At 44.5% G+C, this 25,471-nt stretch overlaps 1 protein-coding gene across 2 annotated transcripts in view; it reads right to left on the reverse strand.

Moving 5' to 3' along the window:
* The window catches only part of LOC128874598 (transcription factor SOX-5), a 223,799-nt gene that overhangs the window by 195,937 nt on the left and 2,391 nt on the right, over positions 1-25,471 (reverse strand). Inside the window, exon 1 of one of the 2 annotated variants that reach the window (XM_054119474.1) lies at positions 16,982-19,008. The exons of the other annotated variant lie outside the window; for it this stretch is intronic. The gene's annotated coding sequence lies outside the window, so the exon portion shown is untranslated. Of the gene's footprint in view, positions 1-16,981; positions 19,009-25,471 lie in introns of those variants that run through there. 2 annotated transcript variants of the gene reach the window in all.

A 25,471-nucleotide genomic window follows, 5' to 3' on the forward strand; every position in this document is an offset into this window, starting at 1 on the left:
AAAAATCAGCGTGAGGTCGGCTACAGTTCGGCGCTGCTTGAGAGTGAGCATTTGCATAGTATACAGGATGTTGTCATAGTTGTGACTTGCCATATTCATAGGTCTATCAATCTTATAGGAGACGTTCCTTAAGAATTTGTGTTGAACCACTCTCAATCATTTTAGTATGACAAATTTGTAGTGGGTTCCAAATCTGAGAAGCATATTCAAGATGCGGAAGAACTAACGAAGCACATAGATTTTTAAAGGTCCGAGGGTGTATAAAATCAGCAGAATGTCATAAAATGAAGCCCAGTGCATGTGTTACAAGAGAGAAATTCGAGGTAAAGGTGACACCAAGATCACGTACTTCCTCTCCCATGTCCAACACAGTGTTATTAATGAAGTAGGAAAGTTTAATAAAATGTTGTTTTCGACCGAAACGAATAATGTGGCATTTAGAAATATTAAACAGTAGCATATTATATTTATTGGTGGTTTATAGAACCTAAGGTGTTTGTTTCGGATGGTGTCACGTTTCTTCAATTTTTCGAAATAATGTATTTAAGAATTGAATCTGCAAACAGTACAAAAAATCAATTCCTTTTGCCTCCCAAATAGCATGACACTGTAATGGAATGGACAAATACAACTTATGCAATGGTTTTCTAGAATGAATATTTATAGCTGGAGAAATACATGTTTCTTTTTGGCGATACATTGAGGTAAATAGTGTGAAGTAATCGGTAAGTTACATAAGATTTAAAACGGTAGATCGTAATGATTGAAATGAGTAATAATTTACTTGGAAGCCAAAGTAGAAACCTATCATTGAAATTCTCAAACATTCAATAACAAAAAGTATTACATTTTCAAATCTTTCTTTAACGAGTAGTCGTTTACTTCTAAAAAGCAGTTTCTTAAACAGTCGAGATACACAATTAGACCCACGGACTCATTAAAAAAAGCAGTCTCCACTCGTGGGTCCTCTGAGTCGCAACGATATCGTTCGACAACGCGGAGCAACGACAAAAATAGTCACCTGCGCGATCTTTTTCGTGCAATTACGCGAGCCTCGCGGGAATAATGCGACGCGTTAATGAGAGTCACGGTACGAGAGGCTGCCGTCGTGTTTCACGCGAGCACGAATTTTCTGTTTTGCCGATCGACGCCCGCCGTGTCATTAATGACGATAAAAACTCGAACGAACAATGGACGTCGTTCGTCGGTCCGCCGTGTATCTACCTAATGAAATTTCGCTGTTGCGAAACATATATACATAATTAGAGTGATAACTGCTTAATAACGAACGTTGGTATCGTTACGCTGGATAAGCATAGCGATACACGTTGTTAAGCTGGATATCTCTTTAGGCTCTGCTTTCGGTTTCTGACGATGCCTCTTAATTAAACAAATTATGGTAATTGCTAAAACAGTATGGCAGAGGGGTTAGCCTCGCAGCACATGTCTTACTTAATGGAAATGAAGCATTATACTAACGCGCAATTATTACGACCCCCCTTAATATAAAGTACTTATATCCTTGCCGCTTGAGCCACTATTACCCTAGACACCAATTTTCACGTTAACTATCGAATAAACGTGCTCGTTGTGGTCTTCGAATAAAGGTTTGCCTATCTCTGTCGAAACGGAGCACCTCCATAAAATTTCCACTGGAATCGCCTGACTTCTGTCGATTTATCACGCTGGCGCGTCATCCGTAACTTAATAGAACGATCAAGGTAACGAACTTCTTCGGCTTGGCCACGAGATGTAGCGATTATTTAAAGGCATGTTGGAGAAAAACGATCGAAACAGTGGTGCTTAACCTTCTCACGTCACAGTTTAGAACAGTGATAGAAAACTGATGGTATTTAGTGCCTGTCATTAAATAATTGCTATAGAATATCGTCGGTATTATTTAGTCACGTAGTTTCACAAGATTTTGAACCTTACAGTTCTTTTAATCTTACTTCGATTAGTTACGTGGTATCTTTCTTCGTTACCTATTATTTCGATAAATTGTTACCCATCTCTGGTAAAGAATCATTGCTGTGGACGAACAAAGCCAACGGAAATCAAAGCGTTGGCCAATACGTTTAATTTATACGTTTGCGTAAGAGCCAATTAAAGACGACAAGTTCCCCAGGTGGGAATAGCGGGATAAATTAGGATAAAACGGCGAGGATTAACGAGCACTAGGAGACGATACAACGGTGTCTCCGGAGGGATTCGATTTTCAGCGGCGTCCATGTGTTGGACACGACCGCCGGTTAATGACTGGTCGACGTCTGTCGCTCGGGACCTTGAGCAATCATGAATAATCGAAATACGCCGATAAAACACAGAGACGGGCTCGTGCATTTACGATGGTCATTCGCGTAACCGAAAACTCATTCCTCTAACATTTCGGTAAGCGACGTCGCGCGCCAACGGTTTGTCAAACGATGGACGGCGACCGTCACCGAGAGGAAGAATAAATTAACGACCGCGGGGTTATCGTAAACCTCGAGAGAGAATCTGGTGATTCAAAGGCCTCTTCCCCAATACAATGGACGCGTTGTAAATTCTACTTTTACAGCGCGTCATAATTGAAGGTTGAATTTTGGAGTTTCGTAATTTCGATCTTCCATAAAAGCTGCGACAAAAGATAAATGGGAAGCGAGGCTCTTTCTAGAATAAAATTAAAAAGTGTTTGTCGGAGAAAAGATGGGATGGTCTTGAAACTGAGAACCGCGTAGATCCTAATAAACGTATTTAAAGAAACTCGACTCAACTGGTTTCGAGGCTCGCCCTTTAATAAGCGTTCCTCCCGCGATGGAGACAAGGTAACCTCGTGGTAAGGCAATATCGCGGTTAATTGTCATACGCTGAACAGGACAACAGAGATACGCTCCGGAGTTGATCGCGCGGCTACAAGAAAGAGGGAATCGCCTAGCGATTTTATCGCCTTGTATACCTGCTGCACGGGCCTTCCATTCGTGACAGTTTGTTACCTTGGTTTGGGTCTTCTTCGCGGTACAATTGAATAATTGTTAATTTATACCTATAGAAACATTGTTAAAGTTGCGAATTTGCATCGTATCTTCACTTTCGGTTGGGTACGCAACCGTCGATAAATTCCTCCGAAGAGAACTCGCGCGTGACTCCAAATGCGAAGAGATATTTATTTACCTTATTCGTTGAAACACCTGCTCAACCGCTTGTACTCCTGGAGCATTTTTGTCGAATTAATCCCAGGTGGTCAAGAAAGTAAAATAAAGTGTGCAAGAGCCTCGGGGTAAGGCAACACCGTGGTTAATTGTCATGCATTGGCCTGGGTTGCGGAGATAGGTTTCGAGGATCATCGCGCGATCCAAGAAAGAGGGAGTCGCGAATCGAGTGGCGATTTTATCGTCCTCGGTTTACCGTCCGGTCGCCTGTTGCCGCGATGACGCCACCGCGCACAGGTACTCCCGTGAAATCCATCGGGGGTGTAAAGTGTAAACGATCCGGGCATCGACGGCTCGATAACCTGCCGTTTCGATTAATCGGAAAGGAGTCTGGCCGAGCAAGTGAACGGAAAGGGACAGAGACTCGGAGAAAGATAAAAGGTCCCCACCGTTCCAGTCACGACGACAAAACGCAGGTACGTACTTAAGTATATATAGTGGTTAACTGCGGGAGGCAGCGCGGGGTGGACTTCTCTGGCTGTAAAGTATAAAGCATTAAGCGTTAATCTCACCGGTGGACAAGATAATGCTCCAAGTCGGCTCCGTGTGAGGAGCCTTTGAGTGGCTATTTATCTCGAGTTTAAATCGATTTGTATGCTAATCCACGAGAGAAATCCGCCTGCGTACATAAAACTGAAGGAGGCCTACAAAACTCAGCCTCCATGAGATTCCAGATATATCCCTGACTAATTAGGCCCACCGTCGCCCTGCCCCCTTCCGTCCCCGGCTCTTCTCTCCCGCCCCTTGGCCCCCAAGTCGCCCTTTTCGATGATATCGACCTCCCACCCATCGGAATTCGCCGTCTCTTCCTGAAGAAATCGTCGTGTTCCAACCCGATGCAACGGAGGAACATCGTTTCGAGGGGCCCGGCCCAACACAAGGGACCCAACACAACGGACGGGAATGGAGCCAATGGAACAGCCTACTTTACGAAAACGAGCCCAGGCGCGTTCTTTCGTCTTCTGTTCTTCGTGTCTCCCCCTCTTTACGATCTCGCGTCCTGCTGGACAAAGCGAGCCGCGATTTTTCGAAGTCGAAAACGATGTCAACGAAATTAGAGACGGGAGAAGCTTTCGAGGATAATTCCAGCCAGGATCATCCCGTGGTGGGTATATAGGTGACGCCTAGGGCCGCTACGTAGACGTTTCGTAGACCTTAAAAGGTAAACTCGTCGGGGGACCGAGAGTGTTTGGCCTGGGTCGATGACCGTTTTATCGACGGCAGCTGCAGGTAACGATTCGGGTTCACAGGTAGGTGCTCCGCTTTTGGATGGAAATTGGGAAGAAACCCTAACGAGACGGAAACTTTCAATGGAGATGCTATGATTTCGAAGATGACTCCGCTCTGATTAATACGCTTCTTCATGGATGACGAAATCATCAAATTAACAGGTCTTTCTAAGGGGTTAGGTCTAGTCAGGATTTCCAAAGTCTGTTTTGTATTTTCTTAAAGTACGACATCTTGAAAGTATTTTTTGCAGTTTTCGAGATGTTCTAAAATTACTAAAACCAATGATCCTTGGTGCTCGTACCAGCGCGCTTAAGCAAACGGGGAACACGCTTCTTATAATCAAGATTTTCTCTCCTTACCTTCTAATGTTTCGAAACTGATTAAGCTAATTTATGAAAACCTTACTAGTTAAAATTTACTCTCAAAATGTCGGTGGATTCAACTAGAACAACAATGAAAGATTCAATTAACTGGTATGGAAAGTAAGCACAAATTTTTGAGTAGCAGCTCTACTATCATAGAAATTGCTGCTTGTGTATTTAACGAGGGTACATATGCATTATCAATTATTATCAACGCGCTCGCAATAAATAGTGGGCGTAATGCTCGTCGAAGATATATGTATTTCGGAAGTTATACACAAGGTATGTCCCACAATAATGATGATAAAATTCTTTCTCTTCACGGTTTTTTAACGAAATTTCACAAAGCGATCACGATCGAGAAGGGTAACAATTTACTCGGGACTCCGTTTAATCTGATGTAACGCGTAAGATCTTATCCCCTTCTACTCGTAAACATACAAGTGGGCGTGTTGTCTTCGAAATTAAAAATGAGAATCGCTCGAAAAAGGGGCAGACCGTCTGCCTTACTTTATTTCTCAGTTGTTGACCGTTTTACGGCCCCCGAATCCACTCGCGTTAAACCCCGAAAACGCTTTGATCTTTTATACTTGTTTCGCAGAATCGCGATTCAATGAGCTTAAGTGGGCGAACGGGTCAAATGACTTGGACGCGTGTTGTTTCATATGGCGCGAATGATAAACGTGCGCGATCTTCCGACGACGCTTTCGTTAATGATCCTACGAACACAAATGAAAATATTTGGGGTAGATCCAGATCCTTGGCCGAGGATGAAAGTGTCTAAAAATTGCAAACCAACGCCGTTTTCTGGGGAATCTTTAATTGTTTTGCTGAAAGCTGTTTCTGCGGCTTCAAAGAGACCCAGTATCGAGGTGTATAATTAATATGTTGGTAATCTGTATGATTACTTGGTCTAGACTTAGCACCTTAGTACGATTTACTCATTTTTCACACACGATGTCAGGCACAATGCAATTTGAGGAGGAAATCAAAGGAGAAGTGCATGCACGAGTTCGATTAAATGCTAATTATACACACGAATATGTAAAAGACTGGTGATTAGTTGCATTAACTTCCACCATGTTAGATACATCTAAATACAATGATTATGCATTATGATATAAAACGTAGAATGCGAATACATATTCCAAAAGACGAACTTATCAGATCGAATTTGCAAATGTGTTGATAGAACCGTCATGCTTTGTTAAGGAAACACTTCTTAAATAGAATTGCACCTTGAAAATGTATGCATCCTTAAAAAAAGTCAGGTTTTAAACACCTCGGTTATCAATAGTCATTAAAATTTACAAGGAAGCCACGCCATCTCGCGTATCAAAAAATGCTAATAACAATACGCTTTATAGCTCTCTAATAGTAGCAAAATGCAGTAAGTTAGAAGAATTTGATCAACGATGCGGAAAGTTAGCGTTAGCTGTTGCGTAAAGAATGAGATGCAGGCCTAGAAAAAAGTATAATGTTATTAAATCCAATTCTGAAGAAAAAAGAAAACTGAACGTATAGTAATTTATTTGCGATGTTCATTCAGTTGAACGGATAAATTTAAAATTTAATTTTTAAAACTTCGAATGGAGTAGAATATAGTAGGGATGGTAAAAATGATGCTGAAATCGATTATTGAAAAATACTTCAATTGAAATACGTCTATGTCTTTAGATTTAATTTCACAGGAAATTGCTAGCCTGAAAGTTTTCGTGACATCTTCATAGAGAGGACAGATGCGCGAATTCCGCGAAAGGATTAACCATCTCCAACGATGTTCGTCTCGTTCATGCAAATCGGCTAAATTGCGATCGTTCCCTGGGTACGTCTGATCGATCGATTGGAAACACGGCGCGATCGTCGGTCCCGCGTTCAGCTTGTCGAGACATTGTTCTACATCGAGTACCCGGTACAATAGCGAGTTTCGTCGAAGACAAGGCATTTTCCATGCCAAGGCGAACTGGATTGACTACCAAGATGGATTATGGTCCACGAGGGGACGCGTCTCATTGTGTTCCGACGTCGGCCTATATGGCGAAAACCACCTGTTTCGCAAAACTCAGATGCCATCGGCGTCTGTATCCACGGTGCACCTCGCTCGTCGTTTACCCGTTGATGGCGGCTCGATAAACAAAACAAGAATGTAAACATATTCAAATCCCGATTCAACGCGCCTGTACAGTGGTTCGCAATCGAAATCAATTACTGTATATATTCATTTATCTATAAAAAGCATCTTCAATGTAAACAATGTAATGCAATCAAGTCGACATTTAAATTTAAAATATTGAAGTACATGTACTTTATATATACATATATACATATGAAAGTATATGTAACACTAAAATGAGTATAAATTTTGACTACAGTCCCTGCATGTACAAGACGAAATTTGATTGGGAACGGTTCGCAACCACGCGTCCGATTAAGGCGCCAAATATAGCGCGAACAAGACGCGACGTCTAGCGTTACACGGTCGTTCTTCAAGATCGCACCTGACAAATCCCAGATAATTGATATTTGCATTTGACCTGTAAAAAAATTACTTGTCCTCGTACAGCGTACTGCCCGACACTTTGTTGCGAATTGCGAAATATACGATTGTAACGTGGTCGAGTGACTTGCAGTAACGTTTCGGAGTGTACAGATATGAAGTCTTACGATGGCGGGCGTGTTCGTAGCGATAAATAACAATAAAGAGACAGTTGTCGATGCATGCTGAATTTTATTCTTTGTAAATTAATTTAAGCAACGAACGCATCCTGAACGATGACGTTTACGATCGTTGAAACATGACGTTTTAGTCGTGTTAATTATTTTACACGCGTTACGTTTATTAACTCCATTCATTGCCCTCGTATATAAGCACACCTGACGCGTTGAGAAAATGGAACTAAACATCCCCATCGTGCCGCTCAATATTTATAAGTGTAATTACCGACCAACTGATTCGATGCACTCGTTTCTTCTTTAATTATAAAAATGCTCCGTTTCTAATTGCGTGAATATTCCAGGTGGTAACTGGTGAAATACTTTATTCGACAATTGAAATCCTAATTTCCAAAGAGTGGTCTACCTTGTATTTGAAATTTCTATTCAAATACGAATTTATCCTGTGGTTGGTTGCATCTTTTCAGCCAACTGTTCTCCAGAAACTTCCACCCTGTCTTTAGACCGTATCGCGAGTTATGGGACACCGAGTGCATCCAGAAAAAAGCGCGAAGAAGTCAATTAGCATACGCCTCGTGGACACCAGCGTCCAGCTTTGCGCGCAAGGAACGGTATTCCCTGCGAGCCTCGGACGCAAACGTGTTGGATTTGTATGCAAATCGCTAGGCGGAAAATGAATACACCGTGTTTTTAAGCAGAGGTCGGCAAACTAAGGCCTGCGAGCAAGTGTGATTTTTTTAATGAAATTTCATAACAGAATCAAGAATTGCTATTTTACTATCTATACAGCAATATTAATGTGACACCTGCTTATACGCTTGCGTGTTGACATGAATGTATTTTCTTGGATTAATTTTAATGTTTGGCATCACCTACCCGTCTATGGAGACATTTCTTAAGGGTGGAGCACATGGAACTTCGCTATAAAGTAATGTCATGTAAAAGTAATTTTAATAACTCGTCATGGCACTTAGAAAACCTTTACAAGTAATAACCGATTGCAAAAGAAAATAAGAAGTTTTAATCCTCGATTGACATTTTTATTTTTAGAGTTTCTCTTCAACCAGATTGCAAAATATAACGGCTTGTATTTTTTAAACAATTTCGGACCCAGCAAAACGATGACTTAAACACCTCCTAACTTTAGGTGGACCACGTCATACGAGGGTCATTCAAATTTTAACTGGAATTTTTGTACACAACTTTATTGGTGATAGATATGTATTTCTGTTGAAGAAAAGTGTGTAGAAAAATAAGGCACTTCATTTGTATTTGTATCTATCGCCAATAAAGTTATGTACAAAAATTCCGATTTATATTTGAATGACCGTCGTACTTTTATTTCAATGCAGTTAGGTAAGCTCAATTACTAGCAAATTTAATTTTATAAAACGTCCAATTCAGTCCAAGTTAGACAACCTCCCCTATACAGATAACATCCTCGATTCTTCTCGGCCAAAGTTCGAAATTGTCATCGTTCGCCCCCTTTCAGACAAAGTTTGCCGACCCCTGGTTTAAAGGATTTCATTTGGTGCGTTTACGAGTCGCTGACACAGCGACAGAGCGCGGAGTCGAACGTGCAGCGTAACTCAACGGCGATCGTTGAAGAGCACGCGAGAAACAAGCGAAGAAGATTTATGGGACAAGGGAAAATATACCTTCCTGGGTTGTCTACGTGCACATTCCGTCGCAAAAGAATGAGAGAGGGATGCAGCTCGCTCTACAAGGGCCGCAAACTCGCTCTCCTTTGTGACGTAGCGCGTAAAGGGTTTAACCCTTCCGCGCTACGGGGGTGGGTTTAGTTCCCGCGAGCGAAATCCACGCGGAGACGCTTCCTTGGCAACTTTTACCAGGGCAACTTTTTATCCCGCGGAGCTTCCTCGCATGAAAATCAACTCTGCGCCGTGGAGAACCGCCACAACGATGACGCATTCAGTCATCGTTTCCAGAAAACCGTACCTTCGTTACGCTTTGTCTTGAGCAAGGTTTTAAACTTTATCTCGTATCGAAAAGAAATTCACGTTTGGTTTTAGAATGTTCTGCGTAATAAACGCACGACAGGCCGCAAACAGGAATTTCGCGATTAATTTATATACGAGAATTTCTTGGCCATCTTGTACTTTAATTAAACTGGTCGAGGGCAGGTGTAAAATGCAGACTTCATTAATTTGATGTTTCATTCGATTAATTCACTATCCTCTTCGGGAAAAGGATGCCTTTAAAATAATTATATATTATACGAAAAAATGTGGAACAAGTAACTCGAATATAAAACAAGGACGGGAAATGAAAGGAGAAACATTTATCCAAGCGATGGTAGAATTCCAAATGTCACTCTTTGAGGAAAATACAGACAAACAAAGGAGAATAGATTGGAATCTACCGAACCCGTGGAGGATCACTCTGGAGACATCGAAATTTTAATTGGAACCAGGAGAAAAGAATTCCAAGGAGAATCCCGAAGATTTCTAAAAATTGATCGTTTTCACCCATGAAACCGGATAGAAAGTATCGAAGATGTGTCTCCATTCGAAGTTTATCAAATTTGCGTGAACGCTCCGCGATAAGTAGACGGATTAGAAAATGGGTGACCGTAAACTGATCTTGCGCTGCTGAAAAGCGCAGACCAGCGACAAATTGCAGGCGTGTTTCCGACACAAGCTCCATTTCCTGAACTTTTCAAGCCTCTTCGAGGCCGGAACGACTCGAAACTCATTACCGTGTGTACGCCTCGCCCGTAACCCCGGGGCCTGACTCCTCTAGAACACTCGCAGGTGCATGAAACGCGCGCAGGAGACCGTGTGGAAACCGTGAAGAAATTGGAAAAAGGAATTCGAGATTAGGTTTAAGTCAAGCTTATAATAATTATCGTGCAACCTTTATAAAAACCATTTCCCACTTCCGTTAAACAAAACTGCATGATGAGGAAATAATTATGTTTCTATAAAAACTGACAGAGTCATGCATGAAGCAATGTAATTGTCATACGAACACTATCATATAGCCTTTGCATGTGTATAAAAATATAATTAGAAGATGACTTATAGTAATAACGGAAGAACATGAAAAATATCACGTTTTTCCGGTAGCAACCGAGTTGCTATGCACTAATATCGCTCAGTCATTGGTTTTAATTAAAATACTGCTACCGACGGAGAAAGTCATCTAGAAAGCGAGAAATTCTACGCCCCGCGACCGCTCGAAGATGCGAATATATCCTCTCGGTACATTATAACATTCTTTTAATCTCACGTAATCTGTATATTATCGAGTTATTATTTATACGAATGAAAAAATAAATTTCATTTCAGTTCGATTTCAGTGAACACGAACCTCCGTTGAGGAGGACTTCTCCTCCTCTTGCGGCAGGCGAGTCGCGTGTCGGGGACGTTTCCCATTCGTCTCGATATTTCATTCACGACGCGGAGAGCACGAGAGATGATTCGTGGGTCGCGGAGACCGGTCCTCGAGAATGGACTTTTTCAGCAATTAAAACGAGGAAAAAGAACGCACGCTGCCGGTGGCGTTTCGTTCGCTCGAAACGTCTAAGGAGAGACGTGGGTTCAGCTTCCAAGAACGCGGAGGGCCAGGCCTCTCCACGGCTCTGTATCTGGCTGCCGGACGTTTTACGACATTCGGCGGAGCCATAAATCGTGGTCCGCGGACCGATTTATACATCGATATCGGGTGCACTTAAGTATACAAATGTGCCCTTAATTGGACTGTCTCCTCCCGTGCGTACTATAAAAGCGGCACTTCACTCGCCACCCAAATCACCGCTGACAGGAACTCCTTTTAAGTTGGAAATATGGCCACTAAAGGTGGCCACCGTTTACCCGACGTACACACGCGCGCAACGTCCGGCAAAAAATTATTTATTAGGTCGTAACGCGGCTACGTAGCGTTATCTGCTTGAATAAAATTGTTCACCATGCGAGCGTCTCACGTGTTAAATGTTATGAATCGTTGTAGCAGTCTTAACTTTTTGGACACGAGGGCCGACTTAAAAACGGCAGTCTTTGTTTATCCTAAATTTTGTTGAATCTCGAACTGTTCATAGCGATATTGGTTCATAAATAGGTTCCTGAGCTGTAAACTGGTACGCTTTGAAGTAGTAGTAAGATATTTTATTTCCACGACTTTCCAATCACGATAGAAGAAGGTTTAGTCGGTTAAATTGTTAGCTCTCCGTAATGAAACTGTCGTTGACTGCAAAGGGTTAACTTTCCTCTACGAGATCTCACTTTCAAGTTTTCGAAAATAAAGAATAAATAACGACACACTGAATTTATTCGTTAGCTAATATTAGAATAAAATTCTCTTCATGCGTGGCTGATACCGTCGGAATTGAGTGCGTAAATTTATGAGGCAGGAAGATTAGATTATTGCTCCTTGGTTAGCGTTACTGTCTCAAAGAACGCATTAATCCGAGCCCCACTTTTCGCGACGGAATTAATTAAATGTATTAGAAAATCTTAGTGTATCGGGGAGATCGATAACTACATAGATTAGAGTAGTACAGAACGGAATTTCTATTCCGACTTGGCATCATGTAATTAACAGGTCTGATTGATAATTCATACGCAAATGGAAAACATGATCATCCGCGTATGTATGGGAGAATTAATGTTTCTTCGGGGAACACTTCTTTGTCGCCTGTCGTCGATAAGAAAACCAGCTAAAGGCGTTTGATAACGCAGGAATAAAACATTCTGAAATTATATTACCATATAGTTATTAAAAATACGGAATGTTTTTACTTTATCTGCACCATGCACAACACTTCCGTGGTATTAATACTGCCCTGTTCTACTAAATCTCCGTAATTCTTCTTCATTATTACGATTGGTATATTCTACAAACTTCCTTAGAAAAACTATACAATATTAGATATAGACATAAATAAACATAAAATGCACCTCGGTGCAACTATCAGTGTTATTCAAATTTTAATCAACACAAAGCTAGATTCATTTGGACATAGATTGTCTATCGAACTGATGGATTGTTATTAATTTCGACTTCCCTATTTCTACTTCCCTATTGCTTCTAACCAAAATAGATGGCAACTTTCGCGATACCTTGTATTATAGTACGTCTTTCCTCTGTCTCGCTTCCTGTCTTTAACGCGTTCGAAATTCCTGTCGGTGTTTTTTGCACGCAGCTCGTAAATGCGCGATAGTGTCTCTCCCGCTCTTCCTCGTGAAATCTGCTCGGTTAAATACGAGCCGCGGAGGCGAGTGCTTCAGCTTTGACTAATTTACGAGTAGCCGACGACAGGTTCTGCATTTTATCATTACAATCTCGTTCGCGATCATTTTTCGAATCTCGGTATCCACTTTGAATTATACTCTGTCCATTCCTGTGTACTACGCGTCTATATATTCGTTTTAAACATACAACTATTAGTTAGTGCAACTATCTTCCTCTTAGTATACAAGCTGTTTAGCAAAATGTGGACGTAATGAGGGAGGTTCAGTAGAAACATGTACAACCATGTAACAAATTAACGATTCCGAATTGGTAGACTAAAATTAATAGAATGGAATTCAATCATGGCATTATTCATGATAAAATTATATTCATAAATTACTTATGATAAAGTTATATTTATAAACAATAAGTTATAATTATTGCCGTCTAAGCATCGTGACACACCCTGTATACCAACCCTCAGCTGATAGGATAGAATGCTTAGGTCAATCGTATGGTAGGGTCACACCGACTCCGATCAAAAGAGTAGGTGATATGGTGTGACACTTTGTGCAAGTAAATATGCAATTGTGCATGATGTTTTTAACGTCACAGTTCACTATGAATCGAACTACCTAGTAATTAATTCAGTTCGGTTATTTAGACACAGTGTTCGAGATGTGTTTCAGGTTACAGCTTGATATTGGCAAACACTTATGGAACAATCTGTGAATCGTTTTGGCAAATTCGTTTGCAAACTACTCGTTCTCTTTGAAGAAGGAAGCAAGAAAAATATGCTCAGGATTCGCAGGCGTCTCAACGCGATCGGGCTAGTAACACTTCCTATTAATCCTGATTTCTATGAGTAGATCGGATAACAGATGTTTGAAAAGTACTTTTACGCGGTATCCGTCGAGATCGATTTATGTTTAAGGTAATCAAGTTGGTCTTGTGCATAAGAAAGCGGATAATCCTCGTTCAATGGTACTTCGTTTCTGCGAAAATAGCTTAAAAGTAATACGTGATTCACAACTTGTGGTATTCGCAATATACATATTAAATGTTTCGAAGAAATCAGTTTTCCCCCTGGATTGATAATAAATTGAGACGACAAACGATCGTGACATTTCACTTCCGCGTGAGTTCACCGTGAAGAATTCGCTAGGCAGAGATTCAGTTTTCAAGTCACATCCTCATTAGAATCTTCTTCTTCTTTAAAGTTTAACGTCGCATCAACATCTTAGGTTATTAGTGACTACACTGAATACATACCATCAAATTTTGTTTAATAAAACTTTCCTTTACAAACTTAATAAGATAATCTATGTTACTTGGCTCAACGTTTTCTTTTAATGTCGATTTGGTTTTGTTCTGCTCGCGACGAATGAAGTAGCATGTATTCCACTGTGATTATTGTGTTACAGTTAGTACAAAATGGCTGCTGGATTACTTAATAATCTGTACGAATGTGTAATTTTTGTGTGTTCGTCATTAGAATCATCGCTACAGTTATACGAAATCGTTGTTCTTTTAACCATATTCATCGATTAACTTTTAGTATGAAAGTTCGGCTAGATATAATTCATTACCAATTACAAATGAAAGTTTCACAAACGCTACGCGTTTCACAGTAACGGTAGCAAAACATCGTGGAATATAACAGTTGGTGCACGCCTCGTTAACCAATGTCTAGGTAAACCTGACAAGCATCGCCATTGCTATTAAAAAACCAAACGATCGCTCAAACCAGCAGGCGAAAGAAATCACCGATAAGAACCTGGATTCTTGTTTGCATTTACGTGAATCCCCAAAGGTGGCGCGCGATTCAGGAGTAATTTCCTGCTCGTCATCTAGCTGGTGACGAGGCTGATTCGACCGCAGCCACCGCGTGAGCGTAAAAACCGATCCGTCCGAGAAAGTCGAGCGTGTCGGGACGTCGGCGTCGCGGCGGCCAAAGCGCGCCGCCGCCCGTAACAGCAATTTCATTGACGATTGTTCCGCGAGTGGCTCGACGTTTTTGTCGATTTAATTAAAATAATCAGAAATTACGTTGGTTGGCCATTACCTGGCAAGCTACCAAATCGGGGAACAGGTTCCCGCGAGCACTCCTGTCGTAAATCGTGTCAACGAATTCAGTGCGACGCTCTCTCCGAGTTAGTTTACACTCGACCGTTTGGTAATTACCAAGTGCAACATAAGCTCGAGTATTGCAGTCTCGAGCACCGATTGGAAGCCTCGTTCAACGCATGACGTCGACAACTGAAGAGTTGACGAGCTATAGCTGAAATGGAACCTCGATTATTGCGAGAAATGGAGGCTGAGAAGTCGTGCAATGATCGAGGTAACGAATGATAATTACAGGGGAGATTGCAAGTGTGAAATATCTGCGAACATGAAGCATTACGCTTCGGTAAAACGACTGGAAAGTCTTAAATTGTTTTAAAAGAGATAAGCCGAGAGAAAAATTGAAAAAGAGTTGACAAAAAATGATTGGGCCCTGGACTCGAACCGGTTCTGGCCGAAAGAGGTCCAGGCTGGCACTCTACTCTGCTTAATTGTTTTTATACTAATGGGTCAACATTTACAGTAGACGCAACCTCCGTGAAAACTCACGTTTCTGTATTAAAAAATGAGGAGGAGTTCCGAGTTACTTGGTAATTTTACCGATTTCTCACCTCGTGTGTTTGCCTGAAATTTTATAGAATATAAAATCGAAAACTCCTTACGTTTGCAGTTTACAAACTAGCGCACTGTTGTTCGTTCCAAGAAGGATCGGATGTGCAATAGTTATTACGTTATCTTTCGTGGTGGATGCTTTTGACCGAGAAAACGTGGGCTTTATAGCTTACATTAGAATTGATTAAGATTAGTCTACGCTTCAGGCGTTGACTGCACGTGGGATAGTATGACCGAGTGCAGTCAATCCTCTCATTAATTAATCTGACTATATGTTACACACGTTTATGACACCTAGAAAATCGTGGTCTGATAAGACATGGCAGTTAAAGTATCAGAGAAGTTTTCTGCGCCAATGTACCAACAACTTTCAGAACCCATCAGTCTAGTGTGAATTAAGCTTACAGAGAGCCAGATGGGCTTGCTTCATGGTGTTAGGCTCAGCCTACTAACAATAGATGTTAACTGCTGAAACCATTACGAAGGAGATCCATGCAGGTGGAAACTACATGGCATGCTTACAAAAATGCCTCCATCATCATTTAAGGATCAATTGGAGAATCCAGAGCCCGTCAGTAGGAACAAACAAGTCAAAGGATGTAAGATCCCAAAACTAAGGTTAGCAATGGCGACGTTCCCTTCGCTACTTTTCGCTACGTTCGCCAAACTAAAGAATACCGTGGCAAACTAAGCCTTTTCCTCTATCTCGGGGATTGATAACCGGCGGTAGGTTTCACTGGAGAGGTTCGCGGGACTCTGTCGCGGTCGTCGATCGACGCGTTACATTGTAAACGTGACCGAGCAGCCGGGCAATATTTTCACTTCTCGCGAGCAGCGCTGAAATCAAGCCAGGTCCCCGTCTCGATCACGTGCTCGCGATAACAGGTCGAGCCCGACGATGTTTGTTCCGCCGTGTCTACAACGGAGCGCCGCCGCGAACGATTATCGACGTTCGACAATCGAAGGATTTATCGTTCCATTTGCCCGGCGCGCTCGAATTCGCTCAGGATCCTGGCCTGGCCTCGCGCGCACGACTCTCGCGGTGCCGCGAAACCGGGAACTCCTTACACGTCTCGCGGTTCCACGAACGCCAATTCCTCTTTACTTATCGCCGAGCTTTATTAGGAGATGCCTTTCGACAGATACTCCGACCGAGCACACGTTTTCGCCGAGCTGAACCAGACCCCGAACAGGAGTCGCAGCTCGGATCAGACACTGTTCTTCGAAGCGTTTGCTGTCTACTATGCGGTGTCTAGCCTAGCGTCTTCACCAGATCGCTAGAAAGGTATGCGATCATGAAACAATGTAGGGAGTCAGTTTAGCCTGGTTCTCCAAAACCAGGGACTTCTAACACCTAACGAAGGCTGAATAAAACATGGCTCGTATGAAACTAAGGTACGTTATAGGGCACATCGAATATTTTAGGTCTTCCTTCTAAGCTTCCGCATTACTCGAACAACAAACCAACCCCCTGCATCCCTCGGTTTCACGAATGCCAGTTCTCCCTTTTGCATTATCAAGAGATATCTTCCAACCACCTAACCATCGACCTAACCCATCCTCGAACAGGACACTGCTAGTTATCTCCTACGCGGTGCCTAGCTGAACGTCTTCACCGGGGTTAGCAACAAATCGCGAAACAATACAGCCACTCACCGTCAGTTCCAACTGGCAGCTTCCACTGAACAGGAGCGTCGGTCGCGCGAGTCATTTATCACCTCGACCATCCGTCCGCGTAATCGGCTTGCTGGCGGGAGCTCGAGATATCACGGCACAAACGGTCCACGCTTGACACGAGATTTCGAGGATACCTCGCACTGATCACTGGTCACAGGAACGTACGAGTAGAGCTATCCGTTCGCGGGTGCACTGTTCGCGAGCACGTTTAAAACTAATTGAGCAATCGACGTAGTCACCAAGCGTTACGCGCTCTGACGCGCGAGCAGGTTTTCTTGCTCCGAACCGCGATCACAGGATCGGAGCAGGTCACGGACGGAAGCCCAGGGTTGTTTGTCAACGAATGACGATAACACGGCACTGGCCACGGGACGAAGGACACCAGTTTTCACGCGTTCACATTTATTCACAGCCCGGGGACGGCGATGACAACCACGCCGGAGATGGTTCAATCCGATCGCCGGCCATGCAGAAAAGGAACGATTAGAAACGGACGGAGGGAACCAGAGCGAGAAGAACTGGACGGGAACAGCGTCGAAGAACCCAGGAGAGGAAGAAAAAGAAGGCACCAGAGGGGAAGCGAAGAAGAGGCGACACTGGTTGTTCGCCCGACGCGGATGGGAAATGCCCTTACAGAGCAAAACAAGGCACGTCACTCGCCAACAAAGTTTCCTCGTCGACTCGCGTTGACAACTCTAAACTGTCTTCGGTACCGTATCGACTTGTCAACGGCTGACGATTTCGTTCGATCGGCCCGCTCGCGAATCGCTCGCGCTCTCTGTCGCAACGTAGACAGGAACGACGAGAGTAGCGGCGACGGACGTGCAACGGAACCAACGTTCCAGAACAATTAACCCCAAAGTCTAATCGATTTAATTAGGCGTCAGCCGTAGCCTCTTTCCGATCGATCCTGCCCATCTCGTCCGTCGAGTCCCGAGTCCTCCTTCTCTTCCTCCCCGTCATCGGGTCCCCGCGATCCTAATCGACGAGACGACGTCTTCCTCCTTGTCCGGCAGAGAGATCACGGACGAACCCGCCACGCCGAATCCGTCCACCCGTCACACTCGACGCGGACTATTTCCTCCGACCACGATTCACGATTGTTCGAGAACCTCTTGCTCACAGTTGCCGACTGCTCGCGATCTTGTTAATCACTGTTGACGATTGTCCTCGATCATGCAGATCCTGGTTGACGACCGGTCTCGGCTTTGCTAATTACATTCAACTGCCTTCGACTCCGATGTTTAAAGATGACGACTGTCAGCTACCTTGCTACATTCGACGACTAATCTTGCGAATCACAGTTGACGAATGTCCCTAATCCTGTTGTTTACACTCAACTGTTCCATATTCTACCGTTCACAGGCAACAACTATCAGGTACCTTCTCACTCACAACAAACGACAGTTCCCAATTCTGTTGTTCACAGGACTACTCGCGAACCTATCGACCACACTTGTCGACCGATCGCGATCTAGCTGATCACACTTGACTGATCGCGATCCCGCTGCCTACAGTTGACGACGATCCCGCTCAAGGGAACGTGGAGCGATCGATTGGTGCCTAGATACCGGGAACCACTGAAGGTTCGCGAACAGGTGGATCGGTGATTTCGCGCGAGGCGAAGAGCGGACGAAAAAGGGAGGCTTGGTATTTCCCACGTGTTCAGAGAGGCGGGCCGCCCCGTGCGCGGCTTGCTGTCAGAGGGCGCGGCGGCGAGACCGTGTGTCCCGTCATCCTTTGACCCCGCGAGGAGCGTGCACCGGCGAGGTCGTCGACGGTTGATGCACCGGGTGTCGCTTGCACGCGCGGTCCCTGCCGATCGTTGCTCGCGCGGTTTCTTCCGGGGGCACAACGGAGCACGATTTTCTCAGGGTACAAGGGGCAAGGATTCGGGCGACGTCGACGGCACACAGGGGCAAAACTGTCGCGACGCGGCGGGGCGGGCGCGAATGGCCACGGACGATGACAATGATAATGATATAACAATAGCGTGCGTTCTCCGCTGGTTCAGATCTTACACTGAAGACCAAGGTACACATACACATGTGTGTCGGCCGGGCCGGCAGGTAGAAGAAGGAGGTAGAGGTTGAGAGGTAGGAGGAGTGTGGTGGAGTGTGGCTCTGGAGGGAGGGGAGCCACGGTCTTGTGCACCGGCCACACACAATCGCTCCTCCACGGACCCACACAGTTAAACCCACGAGAGAGTACCCACGCTAGCGCGAGAGAGGTAACGCGGCTCTCCGCGCTGTGCGCGGCGGACAGCTCCGTAGGAAGTCTCCGTGTGCTCCTCCGGGCCCCGTTCGGAGCAACTCTCCCTCGTTCTTTCGCGTTCTATCTCGCGACGCACCGTGTGCGTGGCCGCGTGCGTGAATGCGTGCGTTTCGGAGCGGGCAGGTGTGCGTGGGTACACGCGAGGAGACAACGCCATACCGCGCCACACACAGGTAACCCAGCATCGGGCCAGCCTCGTCCCGCTACGGCACCTCGCCTCGCTTACATACGATACGATACGATACGAGCGAGCCACAAGGTAGGCAGGTAGCGCACAAAACTAAAGAGACTCTTGGAGAACCCGGAGAGCGAGATAGCGACGGGGCGGCTGGGAGAAGGAGAAACCCGCTAGAGACAACCGCACACCGCCAGGAGGGAGAGAGAAAGGGACAAGGAGAAAAGAGGGAGCTGAGGACTAACCACTAGCGTGGTGAGAGAAGAGAGTGACCACCGAGAAGAGACGAGAGGAGAAGAAACGACCAGGTACCCAGGTGGAGGGGTGTCCGTTGCTGCTGGCGCTGCCGATGCTGCTGTTGCTGTTTAAACCGCGAGTACGCACGCTTTAAGGCAGTCGCGCGAGTATTATCTCCCTCCTCCCTACGCCCATCGGCTTCCCAACCTTCTAGAACTTCTGTTCTGGGGATGAAAGTGGGGTACGTCGGAGCTGGACGTGTCGGTCTCTCTGTGTTCATTGATCGAACGCGGTTGTTTGGCTCGTGAAGTGTCGCTTGCCTATCCTCTTGTCCTACTCCGATCGAGTAGAACCTTTCGTTGAAATCCACAAATGATCGTTGTACGAAGCGAGAATAGAGAATATTTTCTTGGAACTGGTCAATGTCAAATGGACCACTCGAAGAGCACTTATTCCCTAGCTTATCGAATTGCTTGGAGTGATAGTACTGCTACCAAACGCCTTCAAAACATAACACCGACCTAACCGGTACGCTTAAGCCGAAGAATCGTAAACACGACTTCTTGTCGCGAATCGGAGCAATCGTCATCCTCGACCAAATCGCTCTGTTTACTCCGAAATGCACGGAACGTTCGTCGCGGACGATGGTACCGGGCAATTAGTTCAGACTAAGGAGAAGCTCTCGATTCCACCGATGAGTGTTATCGCGGACAGGGATCGATAAAACCGGCGGCCGAAGCGTAAGAAGGATTAAGACGCGAAAGGACGATCGGTGGTGTACATTTGGAGCACAGCCGGCTGTCTCGTTTCCATCGACCGAATTACCTGTCATCTCTTCTTATCTCGGACAATCCGTTCATCCGTTTCTTGGGGTACGCTCTCCCGTTCCCCACCCCACGTGATGCTCTCGTTTCGTTCCCCTGACTCCTTTTTGCTGGTCTCGAAGCAACGCGCCACGGCAGCCGCTGGGTTGGCCGCTGAAATTAATTGTACCGATATACCCCGCGCGGCACGCTTGAAAATAAATCTTTTTCCGCGTCCCACGAGGCTGACAGCTGGGCGGCTATCTCTTGGGCGCAAGGTTCGTACGAGAATCCACGCAAAAGACCGACACGCGTCAACAATAGCGGCGGCACCGTTACATAAATCGAATTACCTAACAGTCACTCGAGTCATTGCACAACTGTGTTTGCGCGCGCGTCGATGGTACCAAAGTGATTTGTTTGCGCGCGATTTAGAACATCTGTGCGCACGGCCTTCACCGACTCATTCGTAGGCACATTCGTGATAATAACCTCGCGCGCCAAACGCGAAGGACGTCCTCGAAAGCTCCGTTATAGTCTTCTTGAGATGGCGGTCGCTTTCGTGCGTTCTTGAGGGGGTTGCTCGGTCGACGAGGACTTGCTATCGTATTGTTTGTTGGATATACAGTGGGTGTAGAAAGTATTCGTATACCGATCAATTTCCAAAAAAACAATGTGAAATTGTAATTTATTCATTTCTCTTTTTATAAACAATGATATTTTATATACTCTTGGAAATCTCTAGAATGGATTCAGTAAAAAAAAAAAAAAAACAGTTATTTATACAAGTTTGCGAAATTAACAAGAAAAAACATAAATCGATAGAAATATAGAAGCAATAAGTATTCGTATAACTATTTAATTTTTAAAACTTCAGATATTATTAACCCATACACTGCCAACTACGAGATATCTCGTAGTTTGCGTTACAATGGATGAAAATTTTATATAGTTTAAAAAACATATTGAATATCACTTTTTATTATAAAAATAATAACTTAGACCATACGATTATCATGTATTAATTATATATTTGGTACCCAGGGCAAGACGCTCTTTTGCCTGGCAGTGAATGGATTAAATAATAATCCTCCGAAAAACGGCAGGATCATGCCAAGTAATTTCATTTGAAAGCATTCACAGCGTCCATCGCGAAAAATAGACCTACGTCCATCTTGTTCCTGTTAGAGAAAACGTTTTAAATGTATACTTCCATTAACACTGAATGAAAATGTAAATAAATAGGGAGATTCATAGCATGAAGTATACGAAAATCGTAACTACTTTAAATAGGAAGATTCATAAGAAGAAACATGCGTAAATCATGATTACTCCGTCCGTGGAAGAAAGCTTCCTGCCTAAGGCTGCAGAGAATCTTAATACAATGTTAATGGCCCCTTCGCTGTAGGATTCGCGCCATGAATCAACTGTCGATAAATTCTTAAGTCCTGTAGCGTTATCGATACAAAAATTTTCAGACAGGTGACCATTTAATATAGGACAAGCTGCTGGACAACCGAAGATATCTACAAATGGATCGACGCACTTAAGCGAAACCAAAAATGAATAATCATACGCGTGATGTAGGGGGAAACATGAACGTTATCGTACACAAGTGAATTAACTTTTCGTATGTCGAGTGTCGATGACACGTATTCGACACGGCGCGGAAGAGATAGGCTCGAGGATCTCTTGCGAATAAAGCGTGTAACCGAGTAGGTTCTATGTAAGAATGCTCGTGAAATTTCGAATGTGTGCGCTCGTGTGCGTTAGGTTAAGTGTTCAGTGTGATCACGATGCGGGTTAGTCGATGGTTGGACGTTCGCTAGTCGTTTAGATAGTCGTCGATGGTCGGGTGATAGGTTAGTCGGTGATTAGTCGTTTAGAGACTTGTAGAAATGTAAGAGTTGTCGGTTGAGTTGAGAATCAGCGTTACGGTGTATTTCTGGTCGTAAAAGTATAAATTGTAATGATACGTGTGACGTTGAATTGGGTAATTACTGGTATCGATTCCAAATCTGTATATTAACTTAGGTAGACCTTAGTAGTACTTTGGTTTGCAACAAACTTCGATGGAAAAAAGTGTAAAAGCAACCTTTCACTATGCAACATAAGTCTCTGTTATACTGTGTACATTTTCTTCTGTCTGGGTAATAAAGATGTCGCAGTAATAATAATAATAAAAATGATTGATATAAGCAATACGCGTTCTCGCAAGTAACCAAAAAAGCTTTTGGCCAGGAGACACGACAGCAGATAGTGTCGCGTCGCGAATCAGGCATTCGCTGACTCAGAGATCATTTATTACCACCAGCCTCGTAAACAGGGATTCTTGGATAGTCACCGTGGGTCATCCTCGTAGTCAGGGATTCCTGAACAGTAAGCAGGGTCATCGTACCACGGATCTGCTCAACTATTATTCCTAGCCACACCATGATTCCCAGAAACTCTAGTGCGAGCATGGCCAACATACGGCCCGCGTAATGAATTTATGTGCCCCGCGAACAATTTTTCAATATTAGCATTTAACTTCTAGTAATTAATCGAATGAATTCTCGATACTTTTATACCTTTTAAAAAAGATTCCCTTATATAGAATTAAAACTTTTATACTCATCTGTTCTCGATATGATGATTTTCCAATCCGGCCCCGGGGGTAACAACAGTTGGCCATGCCCGTTCTAGTGCACTCTAATAAGGAGAGGACAGAAACTTGTTTGTTTTCGTTTGCAAAAATATCATTAGGAGGCCAACGAACACATGCATACAGGATTTTCAACACAAGTTAACGGTATCAATGTTCCAGATATGGAACTCGCCATACCAAATGATGTACTGATAAAGCTCTTCTGAATACAAAGCGAAACAGAGGTTGACATGCATACAGCCACGGAGACTCAAAGTTGGCTCATTTGATAAATTCCAGACTCGAAACATCAAGAAACACAAAAAGTAGACGAAGTGAATCAAATTTTATACGACGGCGGTCGTTCCCTTTTTTCGCGTTCGATAGCAGCGAGGAAAGCGCGACTGAACGCACCTCGATTCGCGATCGCGTCCTTCCTCGTTTAACAACCCCGACGCCTTGTCTACCTACGTCGTCGAAACGAGAGTGCGCGCCGCGTTCCACGGAAAAATAAAGAACCGTGGAACGGGGAGAGTCTTTGATTTATCGTCTCCTCCAGTTGCGGAGAGCGGCAGGGCGGGCGTGATCGGTTGCGCCACGTCGCGTTCCAATTTTGACTTCCACCGGCGCATAATGAATCGGTATGCAAATCCTCGAATAAGGATCATAACTCATTCGTGCGATATCGTGTTCTCACACGCGGTCAATCGGACATGGCCGGTGGGATCGACGGCGACTCGCCTCGGCTCGCCTGTCGTCCTGGACCAGATAAGAATACCGAGGACCGAGAGCACGCGGCAATTACAACTGCGTACGCTCCGTACACAAGACTGGTGACGATATTCGATGTAGAAGCTCCACGATGGAGAGAGTAGAGAAAGAAAAAACAGTCGACCGAGTCAAACTGACATGAAATATGTGATCGCGTCCGCGTAAAAGTATCGGCCCACCATCGTCCCTGTTAAGTGTCCGCGAAACCCACTCGCGTCCCTCAGTCGCGTCTTTTGCGTCGCGAGCGACGCGACGCTTGGATCGCCTCGGAAAACCAGTCGACGCGATTAACCCTTTACCTCGTGATTCTTAAGTTTGTGATATTAACATTCTTCTGGAAAAAAAACGCTGAGCCCAATGATGGAACTGTGGTCAGAAAACATTCCTTACATATGTTACATACGGCGATTTCACTCCGTTTTCGTCATTTTTATCAAACCTCTCCTCCGTGACATCAAGCCCAAGGCCGTGCCCTTTCAAGCAGATGCGGTCGCGACGCTCTGATAAAGTTTTTACTGAGAAAATGGGGCGCGTCGCGATAGTGATTTCCAAGGAAAAATAGGAGACACGTACCTCCATATCCAGATCATGGACATCATAGCAACGACTCCCACTACCGATTTTAACTAAATTTAGGGTATATAAACCCATGCGTTATGCTTCTCGGGGGCTCACTTCTTGAGTACACGTCAAAGTAAACGTCGCGCTATACTTTAACCCGCGTAGCAAGATCGGATAAAATCCCAGTCAAGCAACCTGAATTAAAGTCCAGATCTCATTAGTTGAGAAGTACTTAGATGCAGACTTTGCGTAACCTCATTGTAAGATTGGATAGAATTTTCAATCGCGCATACAAAAATATCGCTCGAATCAGCGTGTATTTCTAAAACTAAGATCGTGCATTACAGAAAATCACTGATGCGAAGCTTTTAGCATCCTAGGGGAAACATACACGCACGCCTCACCTATGCTGGTCCAAGGGGTCTGGAGCACAGCGAGACCATCGCGTTCTAGCGGTGTATCCAGGGACACTTTGGTCTGTGCGTCAGTCGATCGACCGTTGAGGACATCAAGAACGTTCCATCGTGATCACGCGTCGATCGAAGCCACTAACGCGAACGGGATAATGGATTCCGCGGCGAAAGACACTCGCGTGTTTAGCAGAGCCGTGTTTGCGAAAGCGGCTCTGTTCGGGGGCGGATTTATCGCGTGTCTCCTGGACATTAACTGGGCAAAGTGTCAAGGGCGACTGAGCTTGTTACGTCGCGGATGGTTCACTTTATCAGCGGCCGAACATTGACGGGAAACCGTGAGAAAGAGAGACGGATAGGCAGATAGAAAGCGGCCCGAAGGATGTTACAGAGGCTGGTAACGGGCTAGAGTCGTGGCGAGAGGGACGGAGATAGACAGCGACGGGGGAGAAAGGGTTCGTTCGAAAAGCAGGGTACCCGTGTCCATTGACCGTAGGTACGCCAGTGTCGACCGCATCGATAATTCGATAAAGTGTCCTCACATTACCCTATTGATTGCTCCATTGTCCCGCGACGCTTCTCGGCGATGGCCTCGTCGAAGCTTTCAACCCC

The sequence above is a fragment of the Hylaeus volcanicus genome, chromosome 4, assembly GCF_026283585.1.
Source record: "Hylaeus volcanicus isolate JK05 chromosome 4, UHH_iyHylVolc1.0_haploid, whole genome shotgun sequence".
NCBI lineage: Eukaryota > Metazoa > Arthropoda > Insecta > Hymenoptera > Colletidae > Hylaeus > Hylaeus volcanicus.